Source organism: Corvus brachyrhynchos, unplaced genomic scaffold (assembly GCF_000691975.1).
Source record: "Corvus brachyrhynchos isolate BGI_N302 unplaced genomic scaffold, ASM69197v1 scaffold302, whole genome shotgun sequence".
NCBI lineage: Eukaryota > Metazoa > Chordata > Aves > Passeriformes > Corvidae > Corvus > Corvus brachyrhynchos.
Window position 1 is genome coordinate 2,156,923 of NW_008237244.1, and position 7,605 is coordinate 2,164,527.

Below are 7,605 nucleotides of genomic sequence, written 5' to 3' on the forward strand. Positions count from 1 at the left end.
CAGGATGGAAAGGGGTAAGTACCAATTAGTTTTGTTACAACTATTGACAGGAGCACATCCTAACAGCCTGGTTGAACTTCTTGGAGGAAGAAACAGCCAGCCATTAACTGGCTCACACCAGGGTGTATCTGAGACCTCATTTCTAAATCAGACAGAATTCTTAGACTGGTTCAGTTACAGGAATTAATGCTAAGCCAGGAGAGCAAAGGGAATACAAAGATAGTAACAGACTCCAGAGATCCTGGGAGGATAAAAGGTGTTCTGGGCTAAAAGGAGGAAGAAGAGGCAGGGCAAGAGAATCAAGTTGTTCTGTAAGAAATTGAACAAACAAGGTGGGGTTTGATTGATTGTTTTCATAGACTTAAGTTCCTTGTCTCCTAAAATCTCCTCTGCCGTTACAACCTCAGGACCTCTCCCAAAGCCCACTGTCTATAGGGCACATGCTATGCTCAATCAAAAATCTTTGAGCACAGTCCATCAGGCTGGCAGCTCTCAGCCACTGCGTAAGGGCTGCATCCACCTGCCTTTCCTCGGCACAGGCATTTCATTACACACTTTGTCCTCTGTACAGCTGCAGTTTTTCACAGGCCTTATTTATCTTCAGATTTCAGCTCATCTTTCAAATTTGCTTGAAACCCAGTCCCAAAGTTTTTCGGGGGAATTGCTGAATGTACAGAGAGATAAACAACATAATCTCATAAACCTAACTTCAAAGGCAACCAGGCTAAAAAATGCCAGGTTTTAATTTCTTATCCTGTTCGTGCCAAATGTTGTCTAACATTTCGGCAGCATGTGAAATGCTGTGGCCCTGAGAGCTTCCCTCAATATCCTATCATGAATATAAAAAAAACTCTGATAAATGTAGTCAGTATAAAATAAAATGAGTTGAAATCGGTTGCTGGGATGCAAAACTGAAGCTGACAGGCAGTTGTGAGGAAACTTGCAAGAAAATGCTTATTTTATGTATTTCTTTGGGGCTTAGCAGCCTGGAGCTGTCAAGATGGTTTTGCACATGCTCGGCAGCAAAAACAAGGGAACTGAGCAATTTTACCCGTAGAAAATATAAATTCGTACTGCATTAAGCAAAGCTTCAAGATTAGAAGTGCTATTAATGCCTATAACTTGAATAAAGTTACTTTAGTATGTATTTAGGGGCCTAAGTTTTCCTTGTAAAACTACATTTTGAATTTTTTTAGTAGCCTGTTGTGATAATTTTGCCAAGGGCTTGTGAAAATTTAGGTAAAATATATTAGTAAATTCACCTTCATCCACAGCTCTATCAAATCATTCAGATACCAGTAAGTGATTAATGCGGTTTTTTTACTCTAGAAATTGTCTTTTATAGGACCACCTCATAAAATGACCTTTGAAGTGCTGTCTCATTTTACTTTTAACTTCAAATTATTATCTGATAAACAATTCACTGTATTAGTAATTCCTTGGATTACCTTACAGACATATAGTTTCAGTATGTGACCCATTGATCCTTTTAATGGCAAATGTTTATAGTGAGAGTTTAGAACTTGGCATGTATCCTATAGGAGCTATGCTGTTTCATTTTTTAGGTCCTCCAGAAATCCTCAGAACATACCCTATAAGACTTGCACCTTAGCATTTTTTCCTGAGCCCTTCAACTCCAACAACTACGTTCTATTTCTAAAGAATGCAAAGAAAACAAATAATTTATCTTTAAAAAATAAGAGACAAACTCACAATAAATGCATGCAACATGAGAAGCTCCGAAACTAAGTGGCACAACTGATTTGAACCAAGACATTATGGAGCTTTTCTCCTGACAAACAACATTAAAATAACATTAGCTAGTAAGAACAAATAAATAAAAAATAAGTCCAAAAATAAATCAAAGTAGGTATAATAGAATAATGTTAGTCTCAAGTTTGCTTCAAGACATCCTGTCTCTTCTGGCAACACTTTTTAAGTGTTATCCTGCTCACTCAAGAGCAGTTACACATAGTGGAAATGAATACAAGCTAAGAGTTCTGAGTTCCCAAATCCCAATGGCTATTGTTAGCAAAGAGTAAAGAACTGTATTCATCTATAAATGATAAGGATTACTCTGGATTCAGTAATTCAGTAATTCAGCCCTATGTGAATGACTGGGATAAGACTGACGCACAGTGAATTTATCAATGCCATGCTAAGTTAACTCAAACTCGTACCTGCAGCCCCAGAGGACTCAGGTTCAGTCAGTGCTCCCAGTGGAGTGGGTGCCCAACCAGCTTCACACATCCCAGGGCACAGCGTGCCCCTTTCAGCACCATCCATCTTGCTTCCTGTAGGGAGAAATGGTGAAGAAAATAGATGTGATGGGCTCTTTCAGTGTGTCTTTGGAAGACATGCAAATACCTCAGCATTAGGCAATCAGATAGGAATGAGAATATAATAAAATTATAATATATAAACCATGTATATTCTACTTGCAGGCCTCTGTCTAGCCAAGTTTTTAAACATTCATGTTAAATCTCCTTGTTGCTGATGGTGGGGATATTTCATTTGGTTTCTTCAAAGTTCTAATGACTGCAGCAGCATCCCCAAAACACTTGCTCCCTAGCTGCATCTCGAAATAGTCTGAATTATCAATCTTACTCATGTGTGATGAACTTTATTCTTACATGCAGCTTTTGAGTTCATATCTAGTATTGTAAGATCAGTGCAGGTAGAGAAACAAACCGGATTTTCCCTAAGAAAGCAGATACACCCAAAGCAATGGCACGATGCCTTTTTTCAAAATCAGCTCTCAACAGCTCAAGAATTTGCACACTTTTACAATGCCGCTAACGTACTTGAACACTACAATGAAAGGAAATAAATGAGATTCAGAACCTATACATACATACAAACATATATATATGTATGTGACAGCCTCTCCACCCAGACCTCTCAAACCCTCCTTTCAGCTAATGGATTACTGGAAGTTATTGCAACCCTGTAAGTGCAGCCAGTTCTTGACGTTTTCCCCCATCTCATACATTGAGGGTCAGAAATTAAGTTCTTTAGAGTAAATTCAGCTCTTAGTGACCCCTCTGCAAACTTACCTTCATAAGTTTCAGCTTTTTCTAAACAAGGAAGACCAGCATCTATCTTCCTTTCTCAGAAAGGTCAGTAGGAAGCAAAGAACAGTGCTGATTTATCTTCATCACTTGGTGACAGGTTCTGTGAAGGCAGTTGCCATTTTACATTACTTTTTTATCAGAATCAGGGAATGTGGTAACTTGCAATTCATCATTTCTATGCCATTTATTTGTTGGGTATCCTGACATCCTTCTTGGATACTTGTCACTGTTGACAAGATGTTTGCAAACATCTTTAAATTATTTTGGTGGAAAGGATCTTTGCATTGTACTGACAGGTGAATTGGAAGAATGACCCTTAGGGACACTTCCAACCATGCACTAACTCTCTAATATAGATACTTAAATCCACCCATATACAAAATCATTTGAGGATTTGAATTCAAGGTAAAGGATTACTCACACAGGACTCACTGGTACACTGATTCTTTGGCTAGATTTGTAATTTTTATAAAAAAACTAGACTACAGATAGATGACGAGGTTACATAAGGTTCGATGAGGCAGAGAGAAAGGCCATGTGAGATCCAGCAGCTCCAACTTCTTTCCACTCAGTGATGGAAAATAGTAGCCTTATCCACAATTCATGTTTTATCACTGGCACCAGACAGAGAGTCAGAATCTGACTCATTTTAGAACACTGGGGGTGGGGGAAGGGAACAAAAAAGAAAAGAATACTCTAAATGCATGCATCCTTCACTAAAGTCTTTTGGTTGGGTCAACCTACAAGAGTGTCCTGAGGACGAAGGGTATCCGTTGATCCAAAAGCACAATCAGACTACAAAGTAGATGAACAAAAGATCTCATTCCCTTGTGCAAAGCTTGAAGTTCGGCTTGCAAATCACAGGCAGCGGCCAAGGAAAGAAATAAAGATAGGTAAGACATATTCCTAAAAATGTCAATAAATGTTTTATTCCAGAAAGGTTGTAATAATCAAAGGATCTTACTTTTGCTAAGTGGAGGGAAAGAAGTTCAAAACCCTAGAGAAGCACACAAAGGCTGCATAAAAATACACCCATATGCATATGATCATGTAGCCTGAGAATCAGCACAGAAAGGTATGTAACAAAATCACAACAGTCAGGATTTTAAGCAAGCAGCTTTTGGAAATGTAGCTCTTAACAGTAGGAGAGCACACGACAGAGCTGCCAACTCTTCTTTTCTTCCCTCTGCAGGCCATAAATTTGCAGAATCATCTCCTGGTCTCTGGGGAAATGCCCTTTGCTAGGCTGCCTTTCCTCATTTTCCTGTTCCCAGAAAAAAAAAAAAAAACACCACCACAAAGACCAACCAACAGTAACTCAGAACATCTCCATTTTCTAGGAGCAGCCTGGTTAGCACCAAGGGTCACCACCACTGAGCCTTCCAGTCCTGACAGCATTCACCAACTTCTAAAATCTATTCCTATGGATTTCCTGGGTTGTCATTCCTGGTGTATGTGAGGGTGACCCCCAAAAATCCTGCCATCCTCTTCTAGTATGGGGATAACCCTACCTTGTACTCATCTACTTTTAATTAATTACTTTTAAGCACAAGAAAGAATAACTACACACTTGTGGAGAAAGGATGGGAGGGAAGAAGAATGAAAAGCTGTTTTAGAGGGGAAATAAAAGATATCTGGAGTCATTTTCTCCCCTCCCCATCCCTCCATTTCTTCTTCTCATGTAAGAAAGTAAAGTAAGAATGAGTGTAAATAAACATGCATATATGTACTTTCATATGTAAATGTTTCTAACTCTACAAATGAGTTTTTGCTGCTGGCTGCCGCCTGAGAGTCTGAGATAGTGAAAGTGCAAGTCATCAAACAAAAAGCTGTGAGGCGAGCAACAGAGAAAATGCATCTAAAGAACAGGAAAGCTGCTTAAAGCCTAGGTTTTTAGGAGACCAAGTTCCCTGGTCAAAACTGCAATAAGCAAGACAAAATAAAACATTCCACAATAGGGGAAAAGTGCAGGAAATATAAGAATAGTAGACAGCAGGAGAGTATCTGTTCAAGGGACAGCATATGCAAAGGTGAGTAATGTCTAATTCCTTGGATCTGTTTCAAATGGCAGTGTTCATGAAATCCAGAGGAGTGGAAACGGTGTTCGGCAAAAATAGCGCACTTAAAGGGGAAGGAGTGCAGCATCTATTGACGCACGGGGCTGTTAGCAAACAAAAACTATGGTTAGTGGCAATTAGGGTTGTTGCAGGAGATGTTCCGTTCACTCCAAAACTGAAAATAATGGAAAGGACAGAATGGAAAGGCTGATGTTTTCCTTCCACAAAACTATTAACACTGCCTACAGTATTGCAGCCTACTTCACAAGGGGTTCCACCATATATTTCCTGGAAATATCAAAAAGCAATACACACTTGTGCTTCATCTAATGCATACTCCAGTCTGGGTTCTTTATGCACTTTTAAGGATTACAATTTTTCCTGTATCAGTTAATTTTTCATCATGTTACCACGAAGTGTTCAAGTACCTCTAAAAACGTATAGTCTATATTTGGGTGGTTGCCATTTCAATGAGACTTTTCTACAAAATAAAGCGTTTTAGCTTATGTTAAAAATGAACTCTGTAACATAACTTGAAACAAGTTGCAGCAAATGCTGTGCCATCATACCATCTGTGTTCAAGTACAGCTCTAAAGCTCTCCTCCTATTGCTTCCTAAAGTGGAAAATAATGGTAAAAAATAAAAACAGATAAGATGAAGAAGCACTATGTTTTGGAATACATTATGAACCTAAGCCTTACAACGTTTGTTTCAAAAAACCCCTCTGTACCTGTATACTCCAACAAAGCATTGTTCAGAAACCAAAGAAGAAGGTTACATTCTTCACATTTAAATTAAGCAACAGTGATGTTCTCACCTGACACAGCAAGTAAATTCTGGTGAGCTTCACTCTACACAACATTGCCCATTTTGGTTTTTTTAGCTCTCTCTACATATTGTTGGAATATTTCCAACAATATTCCATAGGAACATGAGCGAAATTCATTAAACCTTGGAGTTAATGGAAGGAACTAGAACTGACGAGAAATAATTTTTTAAATATCCCACTGTTATATTAATGTCTAAGAAAACAGAGGCTGATGGGCAAAACTTACATGGAATAAAATATACATTATGACAAACCCCAAGATACATCTTAGGCCACAAGGAAAAGTAGTAAGAAATCCAGAAACAAACTCTGATGGTAAAATGCCACCATGGAAGAACTAACTGCTCTTTATATGATACAGTGAAAAAAAGCCCAGTTCTTAAAAAGTCAACTTTATCATGAGGAGCTTAAAGTAGCACTTTTCTGATATTTAGTCAAAATACAGGATCACTGTTTTGAAGATTAAAGTGACTCCATTCTTATAACTTTCTCACTCTCAGGTCTACAGTCACTTTGTCACTGCAGGGTGGAAGGAAAACAAGGACCATGCCGGGAAGCTATCCTGGAACTGCCTGGAAAAGACAGAGAGAGGCGTGCAGGCAAGAGCAGGAGGCAGCGCATCTGCGGGAGAATCTGTAGATGCTGTTTTCTCTGGTACCGAACCAACCTGCACCCTGCCACTCTAGAACGCAAATACATCCATAACTTATTCTTGCTTTCCCAGAAACAAGCACCTCACTCTTCCTACGCTACTCCCTCACACTACCCCACCAACAGATTTTTATGACTGTCGACATAAATACAGGCCCGTCCCCTGCCGGGGCTCTTCCTGCGTGAGTTGTTCCGAACAGTCGAGCGAGTCCTTTCGGTGCCCGGCGCGGGACCCCCGCCGAGGTTTCCGCGGTTTGCGGCCGCCTGCAGCAAGCCCCGCGAGGGAATCCCCCTCCCACTCTGGAGATGCCCCTGTCCCATGGCACTGCCAGATTCCACATGAGTCTAGAAGAGAACCTTTAGCCTAACTGGCCCTTTTCAAAAAATATATCGAGCGGCTTTCTCCATATTATTATTCTCCATTTTATTTCTAATCCTGTGAGACAGCGCTGATCCCAGAGCCCAGGAGAAAGCAGGAGAGGTCAGGACACTGCATACTTGAGACAGGGATTCAAGCTGGGGCGTGCTGTTCAGAAAAGGGACAAGTGAATACCGACTTCCAAGACCTTTAGGAAAAACTTTTTTTTTTTTTTTTTTTAGAAAATGAAAATGCGTTCCCAACAACAGCAATGTTTAATACTCTTCCTACTCTTGTCAGCACGTTCTCATCAACGTTTCGGTGGTGCTGTCCGAAATGCCCACTTGCCTTTCCAAGGGAGAGGCTTCCAGAGGGACGGTCCTGCGCCTGCAGAGCCGCTGCGCTCCCATCTGCCAGCCCCGGGTCTCCCAGGGCCCTGCCGCCACCCCCGGGTTCCCATCCTCTTCTACACCTCTCGTTTTTAACCCACAGCATGTGTCGGGCTCCCGGTGCACGATGAGGCTCCCGGGGCGCGGTTCGATGCGGAGCCGTCCCGCAACCGCGCGTGTGCCGGGACAGGCCCGGTCCCCCCCGCACCCTGGGGGCTCAGCAACCTAGCCACGCGCGGCGGTCGCC